At 38.6% G+C, this 19708-nt stretch overlaps 1 protein-coding gene across 2 annotated transcripts in view; it reads right to left on the bottom strand.

The window, feature by feature from the left end:
* The window catches only part of DENND4C (DENN domain containing 4C), a 70080-nt gene extending 55046 nt beyond the window's left edge, over positions 1-15034 (bottom strand). Inside the window, exon 1 of one of the 2 annotated variants that reach the window (XM_064643140.1) lies at positions 14856-15034. The gene's annotated coding sequence lies outside the window, so the exon portion shown is untranslated. Of the gene's footprint in view, positions 1-14416; positions 14577-14855 lie in introns of those variants that run through there. The other variant, XM_064643141.1, reaches the window with a different exon arrangement.
* Positions 15035-19708: the final 4674 nt, after the last annotated feature.

The following is a 19708-nucleotide window of genomic DNA, read 5'->3' as shown; positions in this document are numbered from 1 at the left end:
CACTTTTCACAGAATTACAAAGAAAGAAATAAAGAAATAAACCAAACTCTCCACGCTCCCCTCAAAAAAAAGTCCTGAGCCAGAATATCTTGTAATCTGCAAAGTACCGTTTGCACTTGATGTGTAAGAAATAAAATTACTGGAACAAGCTGCTAAAAGTAGCAAAATGGTTGGCATCCTAATAATTTATTTTTTTAAACCCAAAACATTTGTTAAATGTTCCAGCCTTTTATTACCTGGGTCATGTTCACACCACTCAGTACCATGTTCTCTTGATGCAACATTAAAAACATGGCTTACATTTAATTTTAACGTGGAGATCAGGGAAAAAACCCAAACAGTTATGATAACAGCATACATCAAAAATCTCACAAGAGTTTGTCTTTTTAATCACAGCTGTAGTTCCTGGAATTGCACTAATGTTGTCCTCAAATATGTTTTAAAGTGAGAACTTAGTTTTCCTGGGAAAACAGAGAAAAATTTAAAAGCACTTAAAAAAATTAAATATTAAGATTTGAAATATTAGAATGCAAATGAAGAGAGTCTTCATTGCTATATTTTTACCAGTGGGCATCAATAAAACCATAGCAATTGTTTGCTAAGGAGCATACACTTGTGTCTGTGATATTTCCCTCTTTGCCATGGCTATGTTTTACTTCATGGAAACCCTGTCTAACATGTGGCAGGGAAAAGTCAGAGTCACCAGACAATTCAGCTGAGAAATTTGGCACAAAAGCCTTGTATGTCAGCACAACATTTAGCAAGTTTTTCAAAATGTTCCCAGTCTCTCAAAACAGTTCCTTTTCTACATGGATAAGTAAGGTTTCAAATAAACACTACAAGTCAGCTCTTCAAGAATTTGTTCTCCAGTTTCAGAAAGATTTAAAGCAACAGGATCACTCAAAATGGACCTTTCAAGTAACAGCTCCTAATAAAGCCATAGTGACCTTCTTTAATGCAATAGCTTTGGAAACACAGAGACTACATTACAAATCAGCAGATGGCCACCAATACAAATAGAAATAGCAGAATTCAGTAGGCCCAAGAATACTTTGCCTTCTGAACTGAAGGAAAGAAATAAACACAGGCTTTGTGGGGGACAGGATGAACCCACTGCTATTTTCCACTATTTTTGTGATACCTCACAGAAAAATAAGTATGAACACTGCTCCTCTTAATAGACAAGGGAACAAACATATTGTAAGTTTATCACAGCAACTTTTCCCAAGAATAACTTCAAAAGCTATTGTCCTCTATTTTCCACAAGCAGATTTTTGTACATCGCAAGACTAACAGAAAAACTCAACACTTAGAAAATATTGAGATTTTTATTGTAACATACTATACCCTTTGGGGGGGGGGGAAATCTAAAAGTAAAAAGTGTTACCTTCATGTTGCACGATGACAATGCAGGATACATTGAAAAAAAAGCCAACATACAAGTCAAACAAAAGACCTTCTTTTTAAAGTCTATAAAGCCAAATAAACTGAAAAGATACTTCAGTATAAGCCAAATAAACTGAAAACAACAACTGGAATTCTGTTTTAAGAATATGAGCGATACTGTTTGAGGAATCACAAACCTCAGTGTCCATATGGATCCATAAGGGATGGTGATAATTTTGTAACTATTTCCTAATTGTATTACCCAGTAACAGAAAGAACACAGTGAAGGTGGTTCTCAATGTTAACTGTATGTAATAAATCTGAATGATTGCTCTTGTTCTCATTGCCTCAAATTTTGTCTCTCTTTAACTGGATTTCAAGACATGGAAGTTAATAGTTGAAATCACTTACAAAAGCAATGAGGAATGCAATCATGGACTATACTTGGCAATCAAAACTTTAGATTGTTTGTTGGTGTTTTTTAAAACACAAAATACAGTTATGATTCTAACACACTTATGTATCCACACAGGCTCATATGTACACCAAAGGTGCAAAGACAGCCACCAGTACTACCATTTAACAACCAACATAGTGCAGTTGGCAGTTCCGTTTTCTTGTCCATTCCAGCACACATGCACTGTTACTGCTCACATCAGTGTGCTTGTCCGTGTCACAGTCACTTTTAAGCAAATCCATTTCTACTAAGGGAAGTGTGCAATTGCAGCTTATACATTTCACTTGCACAGCAGAAATCAGATCTTGCCTATGCATCAAAGGTAAATTAAAATTACTACAGAACGGAACATTACAAACTATTCAGCAAAGTTAAGTGAGTTCAGATGAAACAAGGTGGTTATCGAACAGTTCAGGCATCACTTGCAACACACAGGAAAGTTACACAGACATCTATATGTGAGTTCTCTGAAGCAAATTTTGAAGTGTATACAGCAGCACCACCACCCCCCATACACACACTTATACACACACCACAGCAAAAGACAAGGTAATGTAACATTACTTCAAGCACACCATTAGCACTGAACAGGATTAAAACAGGAAAAAAAAAAGATAACTAATTATTAGCCACGGACAGTCAACAGCAAGAGAAAAAGAAGTATTAGAAATCTTTCTTTTTTGCATTGCATCTCCCATTGTCGTGATTTGTCATGAAAATTATTTAATGAAGTAACAGTTACAGTCGCTTTGCTAAATCACATGAGTATGAGAAAAACCAGAGTTGCAAAAACAACTTCGCAGACATGCAATGTCCACCTTCTACCTGTCTTAACACAACCAGCTGTGGAACAAGAATGGCTGGATGTCACAAGCATTTTGGTCTGAACATGCATATATGCTAATATAGAACCATTCCCTCCTAGAAGTTTTCAAGTAAACATTTGAGAATGTAATAGTTGCACAAATGAAACAGCTTACAACCTACAAGTTGACCATCTTATAGAGGTCTCTAACATTGGAAAAATAAACATAAGGACAAGGAAAGACAAAATAAGATGGCTTTCATGAGTTATTTGAACTTCATCCAGAAAGCAAGTTGTATCAAGGTCCTGTACTGAATATAATCTAAAATGGTTTTTTGTGTCAGATAGCTAAATTGTTGCAAATTTTCATAGATGCAAAGAAAACAATGCTGACTTTGCACTGGCTGTTTGTGTACCAGACTGTTTCCTGACAGCATATGAACACAAAAATCAGGCACAAAATGAATCAACTTGGTGAGAAAGTTTTCTAAAGCATTCCAAACAGATCAGGACACTAAAGTAGGAAATGAGAAGAAATATCACAGCAAATCACCTCAGGTAAGTGATTCCCATAGAAGCAAAGGTACCACGCCTAGAAATAATTTAGTAGGGGGATTTTTGCCTCCACCTGTACAAAAAACAGTTCTCAGAGCAACAGAATTCTGCAAACGGTGAATGTTTGAGAACAAGGTCACTTCTGCTTTAAGCTTCTGATATGTCATACACAGTTCTACAGCTAATACTGAAAAACAAACTGCATTTTATAAATTGACTAAATAAATAAATCTTAACTATCAAATTAACAGACATACTTAGCACCCAAAGACCAAAGGCTAGAACACCACAGGTGGGAAATCAAGAGATCTTTCTCACATATTTAATTATCACTTCTACAATTACTAAAGACAACCACAATTTTTTGAAACTCAACTACAACAGGTATTTGGTGTCTCTCTTTGGGGATTTGTTACTAACATTTTCATGAGAGTCACTAACAAATACACCATTCATATGGCAGGAAACAGGAAGAGAAAATATTCTCCCAATGTAGATTTCCTTTCTGATTTCAAACCATGGATTTTAAATGATGCAATAGTGTGCATCACAGAAGAGGAGGCAGTGATGAAATGAACTGATTTTCCACATCCAGTATTGTAATAACTGATAATTAGATAGCAATAAATCTCTAGTTTTCTCAGTCATGTACAGTTTGCTGCTTAAGCATCAATTTTGTTACTGAGAAGTCTTAAAACTTTTCAGACATGTTTTAGAAAAAATGGAGAACACTTCCCCCTTAAACAAAATATATTATTGTTCCCATTACCTTTAATTTTTTTTGCATTTTCTATGTTTTCCTGTCCTGTGTGCAATTCCTTAGATTTCTAGAGCAAAGATTATCAAAGGAAGTGAGAAAACTAGCTCCAAATTTATTCAGAAAAGACTCAAAACCAGACTACTAACAATTTAAGATTCTGTTTTAGGAAGCAGAGCTGTACATTTAGTCTGATTTATTCTGTCAGCAAAACCAGTTACCACTGATACAAAACAGTGGGGCAATGATGTGATGATATAAATGCCTGCAGCAAACATAACAAAGCTTTCAGAAGCAAACTTTTGTGATAGCAACTTGAACAGCTACTTATGAATTCACTAAAAATATCGCTAAGTTAATGGACACTGTAATCCAGGAAGCTCAGGACTATGAAAATTTTTCAGTCAGAAAAATTCTAAGTGAAGGAAAAAAGAAAACAAAACACAAAACAAAAAAACTCAATCAATCAAGCAAACAACCCCCCCCCAAAAAAAACAAACAAAAAACACACCACCACTAAAAAAAACCCCACCTCCACACACACAAAAAAAAAAAAAAAACACTGCCAAAAAAGCCCAAACAAACAAAAATGCCCCCAAAACCCCAAATCCAAAAAATACCTAACCTACTCTGGACTATCCAGACTAACTCTACTATATTATTATTCAACACTTAAAATTTTCCTATTATATAGTAATTTCAAGTTGTCCAATGGTATAAAAATTGGAGCAGTTATAGACATGTGAGGCCAAAAAGCAAATTCTGAACTGACCCATGCAGTCTCAACAAGCAGCAGGAATCAATGAAGGCAAGTTTGGTACCAGTAAATTAAGTTCTATTGCCAAGGATAGGAAGCAGAAATGGAAAAGATGTGAGACAGGAAGAATGATAATCAGCAAGCAGTCCAGCTACACTCATTTAATAAACCAGTTTAATCTTGTTTCATCAGTGTTGTACCCAAACTGTTCGTTCACATAACAGAAAACAGTTCAAGAGAGAAAATTTATTAACAACAACAACATAGTCCTCAGAGTAAGAAAAGTACTTTATAAAATGGACTTACTGCCCCAGCTAAAAGCTTTAAAGGTTAGCTATGTTCAGTATTATGTAATGAGTGAAACATCTGCTGCCCTGGAAACATTGTTAGAGAACTCTTTCTGTAATTGGAAACTCCTTTGGAAAAAAGCCAAATATAGTAGCCTGAAACAAAAACAAAACAGTGAAAGAAAAGTCAAGAGACAAAAGGCCAGTGATTAAATTCCTTCTGGGAGCCCAGATCTCCTAGATTGCTTTTTGTAGGTTTTTTGGTGCCCTTTTTTGCTCAGGGTGAGGGTGGACTATGTTTTGGTTTTGAGAGGTCAAAGGAGAGAAGAAAGAATATTGTTTCAAATCTACCTGAGAAGTTACTCAAAGTAAGCTGTAAGACTTTGAGATATTTTCATTCTTGTTGCTCTCTCTACTAAGCATTGAAATAGTTAACATTGAAAATATTTTGCTAGAATCATCATGGATAGAGAGTTGCCTGATCACAGAATCATTATTTGACTTAATTTTTGCTAGCCACCTACAAGATAATCAGCCGTAAATTGCTTGAAATTATCTTCTAAGGGCACCACAAATCCATAGTGGAAAACTCACTCACTGTTTTTGAGGACTATGATTTTCCTCATTTTTTATCTGTTGGTAAAAAAAAACAACTCTGCAGGAAGACACTATTCTTCTCTGTAGGTTTCTTCACTGACAAACCCACCAAACACAGGCTGCTTCACAGACAGGTTCAGAGCCTTGCAGCCTATCCTCACCTCACTGAACTCTTTCCATGGCTATCAAGAGGATGACTCCCACTTCTGGTTGGCCTATGATACCAGCCTCAAACCACTTGTTTCAGGTCAGCATTTTTATTCTTTCTCAGCTGCTTTTCAAGCTTGAGGGGAGCTTATTAACACTTCAGAAGTCTGTCTTTTAATCCTCTTGCCAACTCCTCATTAAGAAACTCTCTTGTGCCAAGATGTCTTAAAATTAAGTCCAAACCACACACTTGACAGCAGCTAGAATATTCATGCTTTTGGTCTTACACTGCAGCAGTGAGAATTTTATGGGAGGAACTGTCTTTTTGCTCTTTCTACTGCACCAGCACACCACAATCTTGATCTGCAGCACATTTCTGCAGTGAGGGTTTGCGTTAGCACATCTGCAGAAGATTTGGAAAGAGGCTAGACCTACGAGTAGGTCACTTGCAATGAAGCTACCACAAACATAAAAAATGCATAAAGACCTTAGGCAGGAGTATGGTTCCTGAAAACTTATGCCTTCAGCTTTCATAAGTATTTCTGTACTGTCAAATGTTTAGCTAAGTTTTCTAAAGACAAGCTCTTTACTTAGTATCTACACTACTCTCCCCATTCCTGGAAAATCTGACTTGTTTTTTTTTTTTCTTTTCTCTTAAAATTTTCAGCCACTTCTGACACAAACAAGACATCTGATGTTTACATAGAAACTTAGCACAAAACCAATAAATCTTTTTTCTCTCCAAATTCCATAATATGTGTAAAGAAACTCATGTTTCCAGCCCTTAAAAGCCCTTCATTACCAACTCTTGCTTCCTGCTGTGCTCACTTATATTTCTGTCTATACTCAGGAGAACTAAACACCTGAATCAATTAAATCCCATATTTCAGTATTCTGAATGTACGCTAAACTGAGCTCATCAGAATATTAAAATGGTGTGTAATGCAAGAACTTCGGAAGAAAATAATCACAAAAGAAAATATACTAAAAAGGTACTACTTATACAGACATAATTATCAATACATATTTTCCTCAAACATGAAAAAAGCTATCAAGGGATGGCAAGCTTGAGATTCTCTTCACGAAGTCCTATCACACACCAGATGTGATAATTGTGAAGTCTAATGTTATATCTATTTTGAGCCTTCTTATTATATCACCACATGACACTCAAAATATCTATACTGTATTACTCAACGCACTGTGGAGTTGTCAGACAAAACACTTACAGGGAACCTGATTTTCTGGGATAAACTACACAGACTTTAGCCAGTAAAAGAAGTGCTTAAGTTAAATCATCACTAAGAGTATACCATCCATTTCTGTCATAATTTAACACATGCATTTGTCTTCCTATTTAAAATATTCTTTATGCATGCTTTTATGTATTTTTTGTTGTTTTGATCCATAATATATTTTTAGTGATTTATTAATATGTTTAAAATAAAAAACTGTTTCCTAAAGCAGGCCATGAAAATTGTGGATATAATTCACAATTGTTAGCATTCTTATTTCTAATTTAACCATTTAGAAATGGATTGATTCAATTTACTTAGAGAACTGATCTTAGATTTTTCCAAATTGTTTCCAAATCCCAAGATTTGATCCCACATGATCTACAGAACAGCACAGTCCTAGTGCTCAGTTGCTGTGGCATGCACAAAACATTTGAGACCCTCTACATTCATTTCTCTGCATAAGGTGGAGGGCAACTCATAATTTCTACTTTTGAAAAAAAAAAAAAAAAAAGAGAAAACACAAACAAAAAAACCCCAAACAAAACCTAAAGCAAACCAGTAACAACACACCTATGCCAGCCCTCACAATCTTGTCCCAAGTATACATTAGTATACATAATTTTCCTCCATGGATACTGCTCCACTTTACTGTGCACTTTAACATTCTACTGGCTCTTGGAAGAGGCAGGTGGGATGATAATCATGTTGTCAGAGGATTTACCTTAGAGGTGGGCTACCATCATTCAGTCCCTGCTTAAAAGAAAGGGCATCACACTGTCCTCTATGACATAGTTTTAATCCTTTTTTTTTTTTTATTTCCTTCTTCCTTTGCCAGGTCTAGGGCACTATCAATATTCCACACAGACAAGTAGAGTAGAGATATAAATGGAAATATTAGTTTTGCACTTAACAACCTGGACAACTTAAATGCAAAGTATTTCAGCTCACATATTTAATCCAGAAAGCATACCAGCTAAGGGTAAGATTTCAAAAAAGGTACAAGAGACAATTAGACATTTTAGGTTCAAAACAGTTTCCCTTCTCAGACTTGTGCATCACCTGACTACTAATATAACTAGAAAAACATTTTAATAGTACAGTAGTGACTTAGTAAATAATATCTTTTATTCCTAGCAGAATCAGTTGGATCAAAGAGACTAAGAAGGAGAGGTTTTGAGATTAACAGTGCACATACACTGTACAACTGAATCACAGAAGAAAGAAGAAAAGCTGTAAATGTCTTTATACAGGATTTGTTCTCTTTTCTTTAAAATAAACTGAAATGTCACATTAGTCATTACATTCATGGTGAATGAGTCATCATAACCCAAAAGAACTTCAGGCTTTCACACATCTTACAAGTAGATGTCTACAAAAAAAGTTCAAAGGAAAAATGCAGCAAAGTATATACATCAGAGTTTGAAATGACACTGTCTTTTAAGAAAGCAAAGGTCACATACTGTGCCTTTTTTCAAAGGTAAACTTGCTACTTGATGTACCCAATCCCGAACAACATACACCTCCTTTTATTATAAGGTTTGGTCCTAGAACTGTACTAGCATAGCCAGAAGTCCACAAAAGAATTCTGCTCTTCAGAGACATATAGGTATTCTGGTAGAAGCCGCTTTGTAAGTATACCACTGCTAGCAAAACCAATTTTTTGTTTGCAAAGTCTGTTCTATTTGTGGCTTGAGATTTTTTTATGCCAGTACAACTCCAAGTTTGCCTGTTTTTTTTTATTAGTAGTGGAAAACTTCAGCGATATGTTTATACTATATGCACAAACATAATGAACAGTTCAGGGTACAGGGAGAATTACTACTACTACTGCTGCTACTACTACTACTACTACTACTACTACTACTACTACTACTACTACTACTACTACTACTACTACTACTACTACTACTACTACTGCTAAGGCATAACAAAAAGGGAAAAGAAAAAAAAAGCTAAGTATAGATGCATCTCCGAGATCATGCAAGAATTTAAGGTCAGAAGAAACTCAGGTCTTTCACTGATGATTCTAACTGCAAGAATTCTCTTTAAGTCAAATAAATATTGTACAGGAGACATGTAGACTTGCTTTTTCTGGTTTCATCACAATTTTGAGAAAACAGGAACATATTTATGCTGTTAGGAAATTTGATCTTTTATGTCCTGCTCATCTTTTAATACTCAGAACTGAAAACAAACTTGGATATGAACAGTAAGAGACATATTGCTCCCAATCATTAGCAAACCACATCTATACATCACGGTGGTCTGTGACTTACAAAGCTTAAATAAAATTATTTGTACTCTTCCCCCTCCTGCAAGATCCAAATTTTACTCATAAATGTATGTGACATCTGCTCAGAAACACAAACTTAACCTCACAGAAAACCAAACTTATCCTTCCCAGATTTTTTCCATAGGAACTGGAAGAGGAGCTTCAACAATAATTGAGAGCACCTAAAGTCAGGCGTTCATTGGGAATTAGCCCTTAAAACATAAATGGTGGATAACAGGGGAAGAAGGAAGCCTAGAAACATGAGTCCCCCTAGGCTAAAATTAACTTTTGTCAATACTGCTCTTCAGTCACATCTTTCGCAGTTTCAGAACCTTGGCAAGACCCATATGTTTTACATACATTAAACATTTCTCAGGTTATCCACATCCTTGCAAGCATCTCCTCTGTCAAAGACACAGCTTATTTTTTAGGAGTCATTTTAAGGAAACATGCAGAAGATATTATCTATGCCCCCCAAAAAACTCCACCTTGGCATACTTAAGTTCATATTACCTCCAAACACAACAGTCTTCTGCCACTTGCATCTAGATACCCAGCAGTTTACATTCTCATTACACTAATTACTTAAAATACGATTGTGAGATTTCAAGCTTAAGAAAATAAAGGCATAGGTACAAATTACTCTGTCGTCTAGGCATACTGCTGCTGGTATTTCCAAGGATGGCTGACTGATCAGCTGTTGAGAACTGGTCGTACCAGTTTTCAGATTTTTGCGATAGGCCTATGCGATGATTAGAGTAACCAGCTGAATAATCTGTTGCTGTGACTCAGCAGTTTACCTTATTGTTCCTTTCTATAACTTTCTGTTAGACTGAGATGGATATCCCATAGAAGCTTCAGGGCTTAACTACACAACTATAGACACCTTGAGTTCTCCATTTTCCTGAAACATTAATTAAGTGCTTGAACTTCTTTTTCTTCATATGCTGCTCCTATGTAGCTGTTCTTTAGTTGTGGCTCTTTCTCCCAACTTTTATCCCTTTTTATGCACGCTTTTATTCCTTCCTAAAGCAGAATATACACATTACATAGACACAGCAGGAGGATATTTTACTCACAAGGCTTACACCTATGTCAGGTTTCTTATCCGGGTGACAGTATAGCTTCTTCACCGGATAACAGCAAAGAAGGCTGGAGCCATGTTATGTGACACCAGGAACAGCAGCAGTGGGTTGCTCAACAGGGGAGGAAAAAAAAAAAAGTCTTGCTTTCACCAGTCACAATGCCTCAACACTGCAAAGACTTGCAAAAGGGAAGAGTAGCACTGAAGAATTCATCAGTAGCTAGACTTCAGCTTACGCATTATTAATCAAAGGTTGTACTTAATTACAAAGGCAAAAGCAATCACTGAAATATACAGGTTCAGAAAGAAAGCAAAAACATGGTGTTTTTTGACCCTTTGGTGATAGTTTTATGGTTGAGCTGCAATTTGTTCACAAATGGAAAACACTTTCATTTCAAGATGAAGCTTCTACTGCTTTGGAGACTTGTAATTGTAATCTCAGCTTTTGCTGCCAGAACTGAACAACTTGATTTGCAAGTTAATCCTTGATTTACACTATTTTTAATATTTTTTAGGCAGAAAAACACATACTTGTAAAGCATCAAGTCTCCTTAAAGAGGTTTTTGAGACTAAAAGAAAGGAACTGAAGTGACACTAAATATGAAGACGAAAGCAGAGTAGAGGAAAACTGCATTTAACTGAAACAGCAAATGGAATGTTTAATGACATGCAAGCCAACATTCACCAAGAACTCATGTGTACATTTTTACTGTTCTCTATATCAACAATCTTGAGTTTGCTGCTCTTAAAAAAAAAGAAAAACAACAACAAAAAAATCACAGGCATAAACCTAGAACATAATTATAATCTTAGTAATTCTGAACACTGTTTTCAAGTTTCCTGTCTATCAAAGCAAACAGTAAACATAAGGACCACATTTACACCCCGAAGCACAGTGTAACTTTATTCCTAAAACTTCAGAATAAATCTGCATGCTCATATTTTGTGACAGAGCACTCACAAGAATAACTCACAAGAACATGAAACAGTCACATTGCACCAGAAGTCATAGTCCAGAAACAGCCTTGAATTAAGTCACTTCAGTTCTAATAACCATTTGCACAGAGGTCAGAGTTGTGAGCCTTTTATCTCCATAAATTTGCAGAATGAAAACATTCCCATTAGGATCATGGGGATTTAGTATTTTCAACACCACTGCCGTTTTTTATTGGATGGGAAAGAAGCAGTATCACATTTCTGTACAACCAAGGGCAACAACTTCGAGAGAGGGACAATTTCTGTAGCAAACCAGAAGTTCAAAAGCAGATAAAAAAATCCCAGAACTTCAGTTTACAATCTGAAGCACTACAGGAGGAAAGCAGGTCTCGTGATGCCCAGTGCAGCACACTGATTTTCATTTTACAGATTTGCATAAGCAGTATGGTCAACTACCTGGCAAGGCACATGGGAAGCAATTTACTAACTATGACTATGATACCCAAGAATTATTTTATAGGTCACGTACACCAAGGCCTTCGATATCTTGAATTTTATTCAAGAAATCAGTATGCTGAAGGTGGGCAAACCTTGCCTTGGGATGACTAGCAAGCACAGGAAAAAAAGTTCTATCAGATAACCTTCTACAGTGCAATCTACCGTTAAACAAAAAGATGCCACATTTAGAGCTTATAGGTGCTTTTTATTGTCATTTCAGTTAGAAGGGCATGAAACCCTTCTAAGTAAGAAGATCACCAAACATGCTAGCCTTTATAAATACTGCTCTGTGCCGATAACCTGCCATTGAAATCTACCTGAAAGCATAACAGTAAGACATAACAGTCAAATGACTACTATTTCCTCTTATAACTTTGCCAATATACCTGTCCTACCTCATTCTACCAAGTCTTTTCTCCTGCTGTATTTTTAAGTAAACCCAGACAGTGCATCAAGATGAACATTTGAACATATTTGTCCTTAAAAGCATATTGAGGCTGAATTCCAAACTCAATTCTCTACTGGTCAAATACAGACCTAAGAAAGAACTAAGCTTAAAAAGGTACCATTTCGAGCACTATATTTCGACAATACATATTTCACTGCCACTCCAAACAAGAATTCAATACACGTTGAGTCAGATGAATGTTATCCATACCAACATTTAATATTCCAGTTTTGCTCAAGTTTTTTTTTTGTTTGTTTCAATGAAAACCAAGTAAACATCGATGGAAAGAAATCGCACACACGATCTTCAAATAAGCAAACAAATATGTAAGACGTGGTTCAAGAAGATGTCACTACTTTACTTCAGGCTATGGAGAGGCCAACCTTAACCTATGAATAAACAGCCAAATATAACATTATACTTATCCATAGGTATTTAAGAAAATGCCCATCTTAATTTATAAGATCTCTCTTTTTAAAAAGATCCAATTATTGAGAGTTTAGCAGTTAACAGGCATCAAGCTGTGCTAGTAACTGTTTTAACACAGAAGTCAGAAGTCATGTAGACAAACATTTCTGGTTTCTACTGAACTTTTTTCTTGCACTTCTCAAGACAGAAATGCATTATTAGCATTTAATATCCACTGGAATGGTAAAAAGCAGTCAATTCTTAAAAAAAAATTCTTAAAACAGACAGTCACATTTATAATAAAAGCATTCTCAAACTAGCTAACAGTTTTGGGGTTTTTTACTTTGTGTCCTTTGTGCCAAGGATTTGAAATACGGCTAGTATGGTTAGTAACCTGGTTAATCACTTAAGTTTGGTCATGACTGCTTTTCACAAAAAAATACAAATACGAATTCTTTCATTTTCCAAACAGATATGAAGTAGTTTGCAATCCATCATTATTTTTTCCCCAAAGAACAGAACATTTACTGCCTCAACTCCTAACATGCCACTTAAAAAGAGAGATGTAAAAACTTTTACTAACTTTGTGTTTAGTCTACACAAAGAAATAGCCAATTAAACTAACAGCAAATAATTTTCTTTTTACTAACATATCCGTACTCAAAGGTATTTTGGTTAAAAACTTCATAGTAATCTAAGAAAATATTAGCGATGTCACACTAACACAGCTTGCAGAAAAAAAAGAAAGATCAAATATCCTGTTTCTTTACAGGCTATGCCTTCATGCAGATACAAAAGCTTAGCCACAGGCATTATTTAATATCAACACAACAGTCCGTGTCTGCCATATGTTTGATCATCATGACTGGGCTTCGCGAACGAAGATTTGGGAAGGGCTCTACCCAGGTTTGTTGCAAGCCTGCTGGTGGCTAAAAAGGCCAATACGAGATAGGCATGACCGGTTGCAAAAGGCACAGCAGAAAGACTCCTTAGGTGGTAAATTCTGCAAGACACGATTCTTTCTGCATTATCTTTTCTCCTCAAGGGTGATCCTGCGTGCGTTCTCAAAAGCATCAGCAGCATTATAGATGGTGTGGCCTCCCGATTGGAGGCCAGAGTAGACCAGTTATGATGATCAATATGTTTGAACTTAACAGCAAAAGACAACAGCATTAAAAAAACTGGTATAGACAAGACATTAAATTTAGATTTAATAAAATGTTCAGTTTTCACACGCTTTCTAAGATTGCAGCATCAACAATTATGTTAAATTGTGCTCTGAAAAATTTGAAAGACTGTGTTTGACATTAACAGCAAAGTTAATCAGCTTACATCATATTTAAAGCTTCTGTGACTATTACTTTTCACTATTTGACAGACGAAGCCATATCACCAGATCCTGCCATTACACAGATTATATGGTCGTGCAGCAAAGACACATCAGATATCCTCAGATGATATTATAGACTGATTAAAAGTTACGGCTTAAGCTCCTCCTTTTGTGAAATCTGCAGAACTTTACGTTTCTTACTGATACGATCAATTACGGCGTGACTATGACCTACGGTGCCTTTATCACCAGGGTGCAGGATGGGGAGGGGAGGGACTGCCCCTGCTCTTCAAACACCCTTCCCACAGCCACGGCACCGCCGCTGACGGTCTCCATTTCGCCACAGACCCCCGTAAGGGTTAAACACGCTGACGCCGGAGCTCAGGGGAGGAGTCGGGGTATGGAAAGGGAGAGAAAAATGGAGAAATAAAGAAGGCAGCTGCCGGGGACTCACCTGCAGCGGCTGCCACCTGCGCAGCCGGAGAGCCCCGCTCTCCCTCGGGCGGCTGCGGCCAACGGGAGCAGGAAAATTAACCATTATCATGATAATAATTAAAGTGAAAAAGCCCGGAAAGCGTCTCCGCCCCTCCCGGCCCGCGCGGTGCGGGGTAAGGACGATCCCTGGCACGGAAGCTCTGCTGGGGCAGAGCAGGAGCCCTTCTCAGGCAGCTCGGCGCCGGGGAACACCCCGAACCTCCTGCCTGTCCAGCGAGGAGGGAATTTTCCTCCCGACGCGTTCAGGAGAAGGCCGAGGAGTAGCGTGGAGAAGAGGGGTCCCCCGCCGGAGCCCCGCGCTCCGCGGCAGGGGCGGTGGGAGGCGGGCGAGGCGCCGGGTCCAGCGCCGGCTCCTCGCCTGTCAGGCCCCTCCGTCCGCTCCCTCCCGCCCCTCTCACCTGCCGCCGGCCCGCACGCCGACAGCTGCCCCTCGTACGCGCCAGCAGAGGGGGCGCTCCCCGCCCCGAGCTTTTTCCCGCGCCCGTCGCTTCCTCAGGGACTGCCAGACACGCCGCCACTCCTGTTTAGAGAGGAAGCGGCCACCATGTTACTTTCTCCCCCTCCAACGCCTACAGGCTGGTCCAGGGCCCGCCCCGAAAGGAGGCGGTGGCGCCGGGGCCGAGAAGCCGTGCTGCTGCGGCCAGGGGGCGCCGGCGGGAGCAGCCGGAGTAGCCTGTGGCCTGGTCCCGCCTACCGGGCACCTGTGGCGGGGAGGCGGAGTGCCTGGCCCCGCGTACCCTTTCAGGCAGGCAGCGGGGTGTGGATTACTCGGGGTGCCTGTGCGCCCGCTGCGGCTTCTGTGAGGGTGTTGGGTTGTACCAGGAAAAAAGTAATGGCAGAAAGGGAACTGGGTATGTCAGACAATTACAGAAGATTCTGAGTTGGAAGGGACCCACAAGGATCATCGAGTCCAAGTCAGCCCTGCACAGGACCATCCCCAAGAGTCACACTATGTGCCCGAGAGCATTGTCCAAACACTTCTTGAGCTCTCTCAGGCTTGGTGCTGTAACCACTTCCCTGGGGAGCCTGTTCCAGTGCCCAACAACCCTCTGGATGAAGAACATTTTTCTAATATCCAGCCTAAACCTCGCCTGTAGGCCATTCCCTTGGGTTCTGTCACTGGTCACCATAGAGAAGAAATTAGTGTTTGCCCCTCCTCCTCCCCTCATGAGGAAGTTTTGACTGCAATGAGGTCTCCCCTCAGTCTCCTTTCTCCAGGCTGAACAGACCAAGTGACCTCAGCTGCTCCTCGAATGGCTATGGTCATCTCAGCCACCTATCCAGATGAGACTGTGCATTTTATAGGTGACTCTCGTTAACCAAATAGTGCTCGTCACATTTTCTGGAATATATAAAAGTGTGAGGGGATAGACAGGCTCAGAGGGGCTTGCCTTGGGTAATAGGAAGGTGGTGGATATAGTTTTTCTATATTTTAGTGAGGCTTTTGATGCTGTCCCTTGCAGCGTCTTCCTGGACAAGTTGTCCACGTGTGAGAGGAGAAGGTTCACAGTGCTCTGGGTAAAGAATTGGCTGAAGGGCAGAGATCTAAGGGTTGTAGTGTATGCAGCTATGTCTGGCTGGTGATGGGTCACCAGCAATGTTCCTCAGGGTTCAATTCTAGAGCCAATACTATTCAACATTTTTATCAATGATCTGGATGCAGGAGTTGAAACCATGATTAGTATGTTTGCTGATGATACTAAACTGGAAGGTGCTGTTGATTCTCTTGAGGGACAAGAGGCCTTGCGGAGTGATATGGATAGATTGGAGCATTGAGAAATACTCAGTGGCATGACATCTAACAAGAACAAATGCCAGATTCAGCATCTGGTATGGAATAGCCCTGGACAAAAGTACAGACTGGGAGAGGAGTGGTTGGAGAGCAGTCCTGCAAAAAGGGATCTGATTGAGTTGCTGATTGGCAGCAGCTCAATGTGAGTCAGTAGAGTGTCCAGGCAGCAAGGAGAGCAAACCCCATCAGACAGAGCATCGCCAGCTGGCCAAAAGAGAGGATCATCCCACTGTATTCAGCACTGTTGCAGCTTCACCCTGGGTCCTGTGTGCAGTGCTAGGCCCCACAATTTAAAAAGGGTGGGAAGGTCCCTGAATGTGTCCAGAGAAGGGATAAAAAAAATGGTGAAAGGGCTGGAAGCAGTGTCCTGTGAGGAGTGGCTGAGATGTCTGGGTTTGTCTAGTTTGGAGAAAAGGAGTTTGAGAGGTGACCTCATTGCGCTTTACAGGTTCCTGAGAAAAGGAAGTAACGAGAGAGGTGCCGATCTCTTCTCTCTGGGACCCAGCAACAAGATGCATGGTAATGGCTCAAAGCTGCACCAGGGGAGGTTTAGAGTGGACGTTAGGAAGCATTTATTTACTGAGAGGGTGGTGAAACACTGGAATTGACTCCTTAAAGAAGTGATCAGTGCCCCAAACCTGTCACTAAGAGGCTTTTTTATGGTGCCCTCAATAGGGAGGTCTAACTTTTAGTCAGCCTGGAAGTGGTCAGGCAGTTGGACTAAATGATCGATGTAGGTCACTTCCAATAGGAACTAAACTATTCTATTCTATTCTATTCTATTCTATTCTACCCTAAGGTATCTTCCTTTCTGGCTGCAGATTTCTATTATCTCTTGGCAACTCTGACATCCATCAGACATTCCACTGTGTCAGTTCTATTCACTAACCCATTAGGAAACTCAAGGGGTGTTTTAATGTGTTCATTTTTTTCCTGAATTTTTGAGTTGAATAAGATACCCTAAAAAGTCACTGAGCAGCAGATCTGTCATAAAAAATGAGATAACCATCCTTTTGGTCGCACTTAGTTAATATATTGCTCATGCCATCATTAAATTCCACTTATCCAAAGGAAAGAACGAGGCCAAGAAAAAGGCAGCTAATTTATGTATTTTTGAACCTCTTTCACCCAGAGAGGCTGGCTCTCATCCTTGCATCTAAAATAATAGTGGGGTTTTTTTTCCTGGAATACCATGAGTTTCTTGATCCATTCTGCTGTTATTATCTTTGAACTGGAGCATCAATTTTTTTTTTCTCAAAATTAGTACTTCATAGTATGCATGTGCCAGGAAGCTTGTGACTGATCTTGAAAATTTATAACTGAAGAATTTTATGTTATAGCAAATAATTCTGTTTAATTTCAATCTGAGTAGCAAAAAAGCCCTCTGTTCAATATACTTTCAGGTAATTTTCAAGAATTGTCTTGACTTTGATTAGTCACCAATTGCCAAATCTGCAACTCCAGGAGGGCCTGATCCTTTAACCTAGTTGGAGCAAATACTTTGTGTGCTTTGGGTGTCTGTGACATGCACAGGTGAGGATTTATGCAGATTGAGTCTGTGATAATTTTACTTTGAGTCCTTGGGTATAAAAATATGGCAAATATGGGCACTGAAGAAATGAGTCTGCACACACTATAATTCAGTTTTCTGGATTCTCCACAGAGCTCTCTCTGCGTTTCCCCTTTATTCATTTTTTTTTTCTTAACAGCACCTGGTGTTGTCATTCAGTTAACTAGAATTCCCAGGACTTTTTGCAAACTCAGTGTTTTGATTCACACACTCCTTATCAGCTCCAAGACTGAAACACTCGCTTTTGATTCTAATTAACTGAATGCAAGTGCTGCTGGCTTAACTTGTTCCCACATAAAAATACCTTCCCTTTTCAAATTCCTGACTGAATACTTGAAAATTTCTTCATAACTGCTGGAAGATTTCATTCTTTAATCCTGCAGTTGCCTCCAGTCATATGAACTATGGAAATTATACCAGAGACCACTTCATCTTCTCTGGCTTTTGGAATTGACATATGGAGTGTCCATTAAAGTGGGTAATAAAAATGAATAGGGATAGTTGCCTGCTGTCCCAAGGAGTTCTGCTGATCATGGTCTGTTAAAAATTGCTTGAAGTAATGCTGTCACTGTAGTATGTACAAGATCTTGATCATTGTGTACTTTTGAATAGTTGTAGCTGTGATTCTGTATAAGACAGAAAGCTCTGAGTCCAAGTGTTTCTTCTTACTGTACAACTGGTTATGGTTTCACAATTTATTTGCTCAGACTCTATGATATGAGTGGGAACTGAGGATTCACAAGCTCTTTCTTGCTTTAATCATTTAATCAGTGACACACAGAGATAGGATAAACATACGGTCATTGTCATAGACAGCTTCAACTTAAACCATGTGTCCAATTCACTCTAATTAAGAAAGTAAACGTAGCTGGCAATGCTATTTCAGCAAAACCATCTTTTTGAAAGCCACAATTTTGTCTGAAAGTATCAGAATTTCAATCCAGTATTGTAAACTTTTGCTAGTTGTCACTGTGTTACGACATCGAAACCTAAGTTGGACAGGCTATTTTTGATGGAAAGGTTTTCATAGATATCAGCAAGGGAGAAGGATCCCTTTCTTCATATTAATTCTTCTCTAACAAATTAATATATGCTGCTTAAAATACTGGCCTAAATTCAAGAATACTTTGAAATTATTTATTTTTAAAGATCAAGTTATCTTCATCTTCTCTGCATAAAATGTGGCAGGATTTTTTGTGATATTTATCTCTCAAAGGTTTTCTTAATTTATTTTTCTGTAAAATATTATGTTCCCTTTCTCTATAAAAGCTTTCACTTAGAGTCTCTCTGTGTCCAGCTTATAAGGTAACAGGGTTTTAGAATTGTTTTCAAAATGCTTGTGGTTCCCTCAAGTATAAGGTGTTACATGAGTCCTCAGCAGTTTGAAAAAAGAGATTATTCCTGCTAAAAAGTATTGAGCACGGTATCTCTTGGGTTTGGCAACACAAAGAAAATGGAGTTTTAAGTAAGCACAAAATTGTTGCAATGTCTGTTTCTGCTAGGACTCTCTCTCTTGTCTGGGTTTTGCTGTTAGATTTGGCTTTGGATTTTTTAGCTGGTTTCTGGGTTAGCTGTTAAACTTCTCTTTACTCAACAGAATGTTCTGTGTGCTGCCAAATGTTGAACCTGACCAGTCAGTCCATGTGAGCAAAAATGCACAAAAGACAGTAATTTTTTAAGTACACTCAGATTTCTGATTTATGTGATTTTTGATCTACCTGTAATTGCTGAGATAATTGATCCTGTCTAATAGGAATGTCTCTGAACATAAATTCTGTTTTAAAGTTCAGGTCAGTTCATGCTGACTCACTGTCCCTCACTTACCTAACTTATTAACTGTAGGTACTTATGTAGGTCTTATTGGCTGTGTTTAGTAACGTAATATAATT

This window comes from Pseudopipra pipra, chromosome Z (genome assembly GCF_036250125.1).
Source record: "Pseudopipra pipra isolate bDixPip1 chromosome Z, bDixPip1.hap1, whole genome shotgun sequence".
Classification (NCBI taxonomy): Eukaryota; Metazoa; Chordata; class Aves; order Passeriformes; family Pipridae; genus Pseudopipra; species Pseudopipra pipra.
Note: the sequence above shows the minus strand (reverse complement) of the source record. Positions and strands in the feature narration are given on the sequence as shown.